Source organism: Eucyclogobius newberryi, unplaced genomic scaffold (assembly GCF_026437365.1).
Source record: "Eucyclogobius newberryi isolate DKJ021-1_F unplaced genomic scaffold, fEucNew1.0.hap1 SCAF_9, whole genome shotgun sequence".
Lineage (NCBI taxonomy): Eukaryota > Metazoa > Chordata > Actinopteri > Gobiiformes > Gobiidae > Eucyclogobius > Eucyclogobius newberryi.
The window spans coordinates 5,807,636-5,817,714 of record NW_027316532.1 but is presented as its reverse complement, the minus strand read 5'-3'; the positions used below and the strand labels follow the sequence as shown (position 1 = coordinate 5,817,714).

General features: G+C 43.4%; 1 long non-coding RNA gene across 1 annotated transcript; it reads left to right on the top strand.

The window, feature by feature from the left end:
- The first annotated feature begins 1,837 nt into the window (after positions 1-1,837).
- On the top strand, positions 1,838-2,230 carry LOC140353986 (uncharacterized). The gene is made up of 2 exons (XR_011925942.1): positions 1,838-1,989; positions 2,081-2,230. It is a non-coding gene; the product is annotated as an uncharacterized lncRNA (long non-coding RNA).
- The last annotated feature ends 7,849 nt before the right edge of the window (positions 2,231-10,079 follow it).

Genomic DNA, 10,079 nt, shown 5'->3' with positions numbered 1-10,079 from the left:
GAGCGCTTCACAAAAACCACACATAAAACGCTGCACGTCCTTCGAGAGCCAATTTAGAGCGCAGCCGTGAGCCCGTCCGCGGCCCAGACCCAGATAAAACAAGCACAAAGGCAGGACAACTTATTCAGGGAGAGATGTCCGGCTGCAGAGGTCAACGCCGCAATAAGACCTCTTCACCGCGAGGGACGGGATGTGCTGTGAAGCTGGCAGAGTAGGACTGGGAATCACAGGAAACCCATCACAATATGAATACCAACACATATTTTACTGCTTATTCTTCTGCAATACATCACTTTTTTATGTACATTTTACAACTTTATTTCTTTTTAAAGGTGCACTATGTAACTTTTATTATTGAGGGTTCACCGCTTTCCTGACTGATCCTCTATATCTCCTAGGAGACAAGCAGGTGACACTTCCAGGCCATGTATTTAGTTTTAACAATATCTCATCTGTATATTTCACAGTGTGGAATAAACGTGTGTATATATCTTGCCTTTATTCAATTATGTGTGTTTTTATTGCTTTAATATATTTTAAAAAACGGCTCACTAGGAGCAAGCATCGCCTTTCCACAGATTTGACCAGTAACTTGGTTGAACAAGCAATGCAAAGCAGGACAATTAATATGGAAACTTTTACATTATACATTTTCCTTTTTCCAAATGAGGAACAAGCGAACTTAAGGCAAAACACTTCTGCAGTTTTGTTTCTATTATTTTATTATTTCTATAATTAAGCCATTTATCGTTCTGGGAAATGTACCGGTAATATGTGTAGTTTAATACACTTGCAATTTGAAAATGTTTTGGATTTTATCAACCTGTCCAGAGACTTCAAGTGGAAATGAGTAGTTTTGTTGTAACCTGATAAAACATTTACTCTTTTGTGTTGATCAGTGTTTGTATGTGCATTGCTCTTGATCAGTATATCAGTAAACTAAACCTGTGCAGAAGGTCAACATGCTGTGATTCCATTGGACCAACCAAACAATGGTTGAAATCATCACTCAACAGTCCAGACCATGCTCAGAGTCCTCAGCGTGAAACATTCTGAAAATGCATATAATGTAGTGAAAATATGGGTAAAACGATGTTGGGATTGTGTTTTGTAGGAGATCAAGATGACAACCTAAGTGTAGATGTCCAGGTGTTCTGAAAGAGGATTTGAAGCATGAAATGAGAGAAGATCAAGAGAAGCCTTAGTAAATAATATGACTTGAAATGATTACGTTTGTTTTTCTAAATGTCAAATTTACTCCGCCAGGCATGCACAAATCCAAAGGTCTTGTGTAAGAATAGAAGTTGTGGGAGCATCTGCAGAGATTCAGAGTCTTGATTGTGCTGGAGCTGAACGTCTTCTGTTCATTGTTTTTATGGACAGAATTTCTAGGCGCAGTCAGGGGTTGGAGGGTGTCCGGTTTGGGGACCACAGGATTCCATCTCTGCTGTTTGCAGACGATGTTGTCCTGATGGCTCCATCAAACCCGGACCTGCAACATGCACTGGGACGGTTTGCAGCTGAGTGTGAAGCGGCTGGGATGAGAATCAGCACCTCCAAATCCGAGGCCATGGTTCTCGACCGGAAAAAGGTGGCTTGCCCTCTCCAGGTGGGTGGGGTGTCCTTGCCCCAAGTGGAGGAGTTCAAGTATTTCACGGTCTTGTTCACGAGTGAGGGAAGGACGGAACGTGAGATTGACAGGCGGATCGGTGCAGCGGCTGCAGTGATGCAGTCGCTGCATCGGACCGTTGTGGTGAAGAGGGAGCTGAGCCGAAAGGCAAAGCTCTCAATTTTACCGGTCAATCTACATTTCTACCCTCACCTATGGTCATGAGCTTTGGGTAATGACCGAAAGGACAAGATCGAGGAAATAAGTTTCCTCCGCCATGTGGCTGGGCGCTCCCTTAGAGATATGGTGAGGAGCTCAGTCACACAGGAGGAGCTCGGAGTAGAGCCGCTGCTCCTCCACGTCGAGAGGAGCCAGCTGAGGTGGTTCGGGCATCTGTTCCGGATGCCTCCTGGGCGCCTCCCTGGGGGAGGTGTTTCGGGCATGTCCCACCAGGAAGAGGCCCCGGGGAAGACCCAGGACACGCTGGAGGGACTATGTCTCTCGGCTGGCCTGGGAACGCCTCGGGATCCCCCCTGAGGAGCTGGAGGAAGTGTCTGGAGAGAGAGAAGTCTGGGAGTCCCTGCTTAGACTGCTGCCCCCGCGACCCGGCCCCGGATAAGCGGAAGAAGATGGATGGATGGAAAATAAAAAAGTCACCACCTACATGAATTTGTCCACCCACATATGCCTGGCTTGGAATATATTGCAGAATGAATACAAATCTGCATTAAAATTATTATTTTTTGCTTAAAATAAAACAATAACTATGTCTATTTTGGAAGTCAGACTTGCTTTGATGCTTATAGTAGCCTGGTCAGGTCTTGTTTCAGTTTCGAGGGTGCGTTCAAACATTATTTGTTCTTAAATGCTGCCCTTATTTGGTCCTGATGGGAACTTTATTTGGTCCTGTTCTAGTCTTTGTTTAGTCCAGGTTTAGTTTTGAGTTTAGTCATGGATGCGAAAAAGGAGTGAAAAGTCACACACTGTGGTTCACATGCTCAATTGTAGCTACGACTGAAGTTTTTTTTAGCAAATATCCAACTCTACGCTCCATGTAGTGAAGTCACTGTAGTATTGGTATAGTCTACTGGTCACTTGTAGGCTGACCAGATTTGGGTTATCAAAAAGGAGGACACCTGGTTTGGAGCGGAGAAAAAAAAAGGATTATGTTTGTGTAGCGGGGGATTTATGATGCATGTTTATTCATTTACTTAATTTAATCAGGCTAGTACCATCGTAATTTAGATAGATTATTGTGAATGTGTGTCACACTAAATTTCCTGTATTCCAGGGCATTTTAGTTAATATAAGCCTATCCATAGCTTTATTAGGCGGCTCTGTCTTCTTCTCCTCTGCACGTCTCACGGAGCCTCACAAACTTTACTCGGGACGTCTGGAACATGTTTTATCTTGTATTTATGATGACAGGACAGTCAGATGGAGAGACCCCTGCGTGCGCGCCGTGTTTATGCACGTCTGGGTTTGCATTACAAAATCTGCACAGACTTTTTCAACTGGGATTTATGGACACATCTCTGCAAATATTAGATAAATGAAAATGTGAGACATGAGGCACTCTGTTTTTAACACATGACATTTAACACATCCACAGTAGGATACCTGTGTTCACATTAAGATGAATAAATGAAAGAGCATTTTCTGATCAGAGCAGCATGTCCTTTCCTTGCTGTGACGCACAGAGCGAGGAGGGGAAAGGCAGACGAAGTAGACGAAGAGAGAGGAGGACCAACAATGTAAAATATCGGAGATGTTTGATATAAATCACAGCCCATCTTTGGTGGTACGATGGTTCTAAGTTTAATCTTTGTCCCTGTCTCACTGTGAGAGCTACGATCCACGATTGTGAGCCATGACTCAAGATTGTCCTCACGATCAGACATGTTTCATTGCAGACGGGCAAAAACACAACCGGTTTAATCACAATTTTGATGTGGCGAATGTGAAAATGTGAACGCACTCTTGGTATCCGGATCTGAATCTGGATTAATCTCGATGCACTCTTCGGTCTTGGGCTTGCATTTTAAATCCTTTTTTAACTTGGTAGGCTAACTAATCTGTGAAAAGTCTAACTGTATCAGATCTATCACCTAGTCAAATACACTCGAATCCAGTTCATCCAGAAGAGATTCTACATTTGTACAGTGCGTATCGTGGCCTAGTCAAAATGGTCACCCACCGACTGCTGTGACGGAGAGTGAAATGGTTCTTATCAGTTGCACACGCTCCATGTGATCAAAGCCGGACCAAAGCGTAACAGAGCGGACCAGAGCGAATCAAAGCGGACCAGAAAGAGCTAGAGCAGACCAAACTGGACCAAATTGGACCAGAGCGGAACAAAGCGTACCAGACTGGACCAGATTGGACCAGAGCGGAACAAAGCGTACCAGACTGGACAAGACTGGACCAGATTGGACCAGATTGGACCAGAGTGGACCAAAGCGTACCAAAGCGTACCAGACTGGACCAGACTGGACCAGATTGGACCAGAGCGGACCAGAGCAGACCAGATTGGACCAGATTGGACTAGAGCGGACCAAAGCGTACCAGACTGGACCAGATTGGACCAGATTGGACCAGAGTGGACCGGAGCGTACCAGACTGGACAAGACTGGACCAGATTGGACCAGATTGGACCAGATTGGACCAGAGCGGACCAGAGAGAACCAGAGCGTACCAGACTGGACCAGAGCGGACCAGAGTAGACCAGATTGGACCAGAGAGAACCAGAGCGGACAAGAGCTAAATGCCACACCACGACCTGTGTTTGGGGGTTTATCTTACGCCCATTTCAAACTTGTGTCCATGTTGTCTAAGCAGTTACATAAACCCATACACTTCACACACTGAATTCATATGATGTCATTTCGAAAGTTGATAGATTTCATCATAAAAAAGCAAATACTGTGGATGTTCAAAAAGTCATTATAGAGCATATACTTACTATGAGTGAGTTTTCTCTTCCTGCATGTGTCTCTGCTTTGTATCTGGCGTTGGATTCCACAATACTAGTGTTTTGGATTTCTTTTCAGGTTCACAAGTTGGCTTCGAGCACCCGGTAATGGGAAATCATTTGACTAAATGATTGTGTAAATTGGGTAATCTTATTTCTAGGCACACCTGGCAATCCCTGAAGGCGCACTAGTGAGCCACAGCACACTGGTTGCAAATCAATGATCTGGGCAATGTTTTTTAAATTGAGACTTTTCAGCTGTGGAAGCCATTTTCAATCTGAAAGTACTGGTCTGAGGAACTGGAATTTATACAGGCCTAAGGCAGGGAAGCTTCTAAAGGAGGAGTAATAACCTGAAACTTCCACTGGACTTGTTTACGTTCTAGACTATACTGTAAACGTGGGTCGTTCTGATACCTGTTGGTAAATTTGTCCTTCTGCATTTCACCCATCCTTCAACGCCAACCCTGTGCTACTTATTTCACATCTCAAACTAGGATGGAGTGCAATGTTACACGCATTTTCACCTGCCGTCCCTGGCCAGGTTGATGTTAGAATCATGTAGATCGCACATGTTTAATTCACATTTAATGTCAATAAACAACTGATCAACAACACCATCCTGCACACACACATTTGTTTTTGTCAGTACAAGTTCAGTGATCTCTTCTGGCAGTGAATTCCATCGATACATTCCGGGATGCTGCATTCTCTTCTTGAGGTGGATCGAGTGGCTTGAGTTATTTCATAAACCTTCCATCCCCGGATTGGTGGTAGGATCAGGAGTACCTAGCTGCAGGATTAGGTGGATGGGGACAACCGGTGGAGCGTTCCCTACTCGGCTTTGGAATCCCACCTGAGACATTCTCCTTCCAGTGAGGACGGAATACAAAGAAAGAAAAACAGAATCTAACACAATTCATACACAAGGCAATTCAAAGTGCTTCACGCAACAGGAAAAACATCATTAAAATCACACAGACATGACAGACAGTTTAGACATAAAAGAGAAGAGTGCAAAGAAAATCATTTCAGTCATAAGCTTAGATTTGAACATTGTCAGAGGAGAAGCCTGTCTCACATCTTCAAGAAAACTGTTTTAGCTGCATAAAACTGAAACGCAGATTCCCCATGTTTAGTCCTGACTCTGGCACCAGCAGGAGGCCGGTCCATGTTTAGTCCTGACTCGGGCACCAGCAGGAGGCCGGTCCATGTTAGTGCCCTGACTCGGGCACCAGCCCGAGTCAGGGCACTAACATGTCCGAGATGTACTTTGGTGCTAGGCCATGGAGAGACTTGTACACAAGCAGAGCTGCTTTAAAGTCTATTCTCTGAGCCACAGGAGCCAGTGCAGAGACCTGAGAACAGGACTAATGTGATCATACTTCCTGGTTCTAGTCAGGACCCGAGCAGCAGCGTTCTGGATGTACTGCAGCTGTTTTACTGCTGGTTCGGAGAGGCCAGTGAGCAGGCCGTTACAGTAGTCTAATCTACTGGAGACAAACGCATGGATAAGTCTCTCCAAGTCTAGGTTAGAATATATATTTTTGATTTTGGCAATGTTTCTTAGATGGTAAAAAGCTGCTGATGTTATTGATTTGACGTGGCTGTTAAAGTTCAAGTCTGAGTCCATTATTACCCCTAGATTTCAAACTGAGTTTGTTGGTTTAAGTGCGAGACTCTGGAGGGGACCGCTAACACTTTCTCTTTGCTTCTGTGTGACAAAGATGATGATCTCAGTCTTGTCTGAGTTCAGCTGGAGAAAGTTGTTTTGCATCCACAAACTGATCTGTTGGATGAGTGAATCTACTGGTCCATATTCACCTGCCGACAGTGAAACATAGATCTGAGTGTCGTCTGCTATTGCAGCAGTGGCAAGGTCAGAAATCGTGCACAACAACAACAACAACATACATGGCTTTTTTGCTAATGGATTTGATAACTGAAATTGTTAGAACTACTGTATTTGTATGACCCTGAGTGTGATTTTAAAAAAATAATCTCCAGTAAGAACAGCTGGAAGTAGATAACGCGAACTGAAAGGATTACTCAAACTGGCATGGATCACTTGAGGGACGAACATCTGAGTAGGCAAATGATGAGGATACAGCCTCGACACACTTTTTCCACAACATTTCCTCTTTACGAACGGTCAAACCCACAGTATACGCTTCAAATATAAATATGTCGTTAGTTGCATAATCCTCTTTTCACTTGTGGGGATTATGAGTACATTTAAATCAGGTGAATGTGGGTCTGAGCGGTGACAACAGGCGCGCTTACATAAGGCACGCTCGGTTTGTGCCATCAGACATGTGACGCGCCAGGACCGAAGTGGAGGAGCTGAGGCGAGGAGGCAAGGAGATGAGGAGGCGAGGAGGCAAGGAACTGAGCTGTCAGCACTGCAACTGCAACAACTGTACAATTAAAATAGCACTGCTAAAATAAAATATGTATTAATAACCTGAATATTCATCCTGGTAGCAGTTATTTGGTAGGTCATCAAAGTAAAGTATGCAATGTGTTAATTTGAAGTGATCATTATTTATTTATTTCTTCTTAATTGCTTGCCTTATTTTACTCCAAAACCCAAGCTGTGTCTGAAAAAAGTAAATATATTCAGTCTAAAGAAAAGACATAATCAATCAATGAATAATATACCGTACGCCTAATAAGTAGAGCTTATCAGTGGTGGTACTCCATTTTGTTTAGTAAAAGTACAGGTACAGGAGCGCTAAAAAGTTATAGTATCACATTAAAAAAATCTTCTTGTACCAATTAAAAAAATGCACTCTAAGAATAAAAAGTAAAAGCATTTCTTCCAGACACATTTTGAACTGTCAAATCATTAATTGTGGTGTCCCTGAAAGAAACGTTTGCTCAACAAAAGCGAGTTTGTTGCTCAAAATCTGGTCTTTCCCTCAAAAGTATAATCCCTCAAACCATAAAGAAATGAACATTACTTTTCTGTCCACGTCAAAAAGTAAAGAGTACAGATATCTGCCCTCAAATATAATTAAATAAATGTAAAAATTATCCACGGTAAAAATGTACTTAAAGCTGCGGTACCTGATCTCCCAAAGAGTATATTGCAAAAGCAGCACTTTGTTCCAAAATGAGACACTACGCCCTGTATGTAGCTCTTAATAAAATATGGTATTTCTTGTCAATCAGGAAGTAAGAGAAGAAAGCAGCATTCTGATTGGCTGAGCTTGGGTGGTTCACTCCAGCTTTCACTTCGCCCTCTGAAAAAGCAGTTCTAAAGCCGCGTTAGATTCAAACACCCACTTCCCTCTTTCACAGTTGTAAATCAGGCACACCAGCTTTAAGTGAATGCAAATACAGTACTTTTAGGTTTGTACTTTGCTACTTTCCACCACTGATTAGTCCGTTTCTCAGTCTTTTCAAAGGGTCCTCCTCAATGTTGTACCCCTTGACTGTCGGGCTGTGGTGAGCTGGACACTGGAGTTAGCAGAGGCTGATCTACAGTGACAGGGCCGTGCTCAGTCCCCCTCTCTCTCTCTGTGGAGCATCCTCAGGCCTCGCAGGAACTAAACACAGCAGTAAACCCAAACGAGTCACAGTCACAGGCGCCTATTTTCACACTAGAGTAAGGGTTCATCACACAGCTTCCACGTGAGTGCATGCGCGGCTGATTGGGCGAGCTGGAGGCGCGTGGAGCCGTGCATTTACATGACATCACAATGTTTTAGAAGGTCTATAGTTTAAAAATTGACTTGAAGAATCAATTTCAAATTCAGAATTCTAAAATGTGCTGTTTAAGTGTTGGAGTGTAGATTTCTTGACCTGGTTTATGGTTTCATATCGCTGTAATTACAGGGCCCGTCCACAAGAAACAAAAACGGGCACAAAGTTCAATGTCTTCTCTGTCAGCACAAATAAACACAAGGAAAAATATAGCCGCAAGCGGCAATGATCGGCCCTCGCCACGCCGCCGCCACACCGCCGCCACGCCGCAAGAGGAGGGGGCGCTAACGCGCCCCAATTGTCCTTTTATTACGCCTACTGCTGAATCTGTGACGCTGTCACATCTTCTCCCCTTTGTTTTACCATCAAAAAGCTATTTTATTTTGAATTCTTGGCAAAATGTGCGGCTTTGCCGCACAGACACCGTGACTCTTTGAATGAAAATGTGGATAACTTTTGATGGTCCACACCTGAAGATGAGTCTCACCAAATTTCAGGTTAATAGGGAGGAGTTTGTGAAAGTCTAAAGTGTAAACATGTTCTGGCGATTTTCCCATTGGAATAACATGGGAGGTTTCGGTCATCGTTACGGCAACGCCATAACAATTATGACATGGGTCTCATTGACTTTTTTGATGGGGATGCTAAAATTGAGTTGTGTGTCAAATTTCATATAATTTCGCAAAACTAAACATTTAACCTCCATATAAAATCTGTAGGGGGCGCTGTGGCGCCAAATTAATTTATTTCACTTCAAGTAGGTTTAGGGCAAAGAGTTTAACAACTGATTCTAATTTGACGCAATTCGGACTTTATCTGCGCAAACGGCAGAAATTTTAAATATGGGAGATTTCTGAAATTCTAGCTACAGTTTGCGGCTTCGCCGCACAGAGACCGTGACAGGTATCAATGTAATTTGGATAACTTTTGATGTCCCACTCCTCAGTAGCATTTTCACCAAATTTCAGCTTTTTAGGGCCAACGCCCTGGGAGGAGTTCGTAAAAGTACGACGTTTGGAAAAACTCCGAAGTCATGTTTAGCCATTTTTGAAGCAATATGGCCGACATTTGGTTGGGCGGACGGCGTTGCCGTAATAATATTTTTTACTTCTCTTGTCACCATCTACCTCTGCGCCAAATTTCATGATTCTACGATCAGATTTTTTTTGGGTCATTTCCCATCTCTCAATGCATTTTTGGTACATTTGGGGGCGCTGACCCGCCAATTTTTTTTATTTTAGAAAAGGGAAATAGCCAGAATGTAGAGAGGCACGATTTTTAGAGGTGTGAACATTTTTGTGACTTTTCGTCAATGTTCACTGGGTGAAAAATAGGGGGGTTGGTCCCGAGAAGAAGAAAGAATAATATTCCGATGCGAAAACAATGTTTCCCATTTTTCAAATATCATAAACTATACATTTTCGGAAAGCGCTCGCGCTTTCCTACCTCATGGTGTGGGTCCCTGGTCACTGACGAATACTTTCGTTAATTTTGAGTGGGCTCCGCCCACTTTGTGTTTTTGGCCCTCTATACAGTAATAATGTTAAATTTTTGCATTACATGCTTATATGCACGGAACATGCAAGAGATGGGGAACGTATTCGTGAGCTACTTAGCGCAAATGCGTGCTTTATATGGGGATGACGACCGCTTCGCGGTCGTCATCTCAATGTAAAGTGCTCGTTTAGTGCGCACTTTTGCACGGGCTTCGCCCGTTTACAACGGTAATGTTCCATTTTCCTACTACTAATTAGTATGCACGGGGCGTGCATGAGTGAAGGAGTGCGTTAG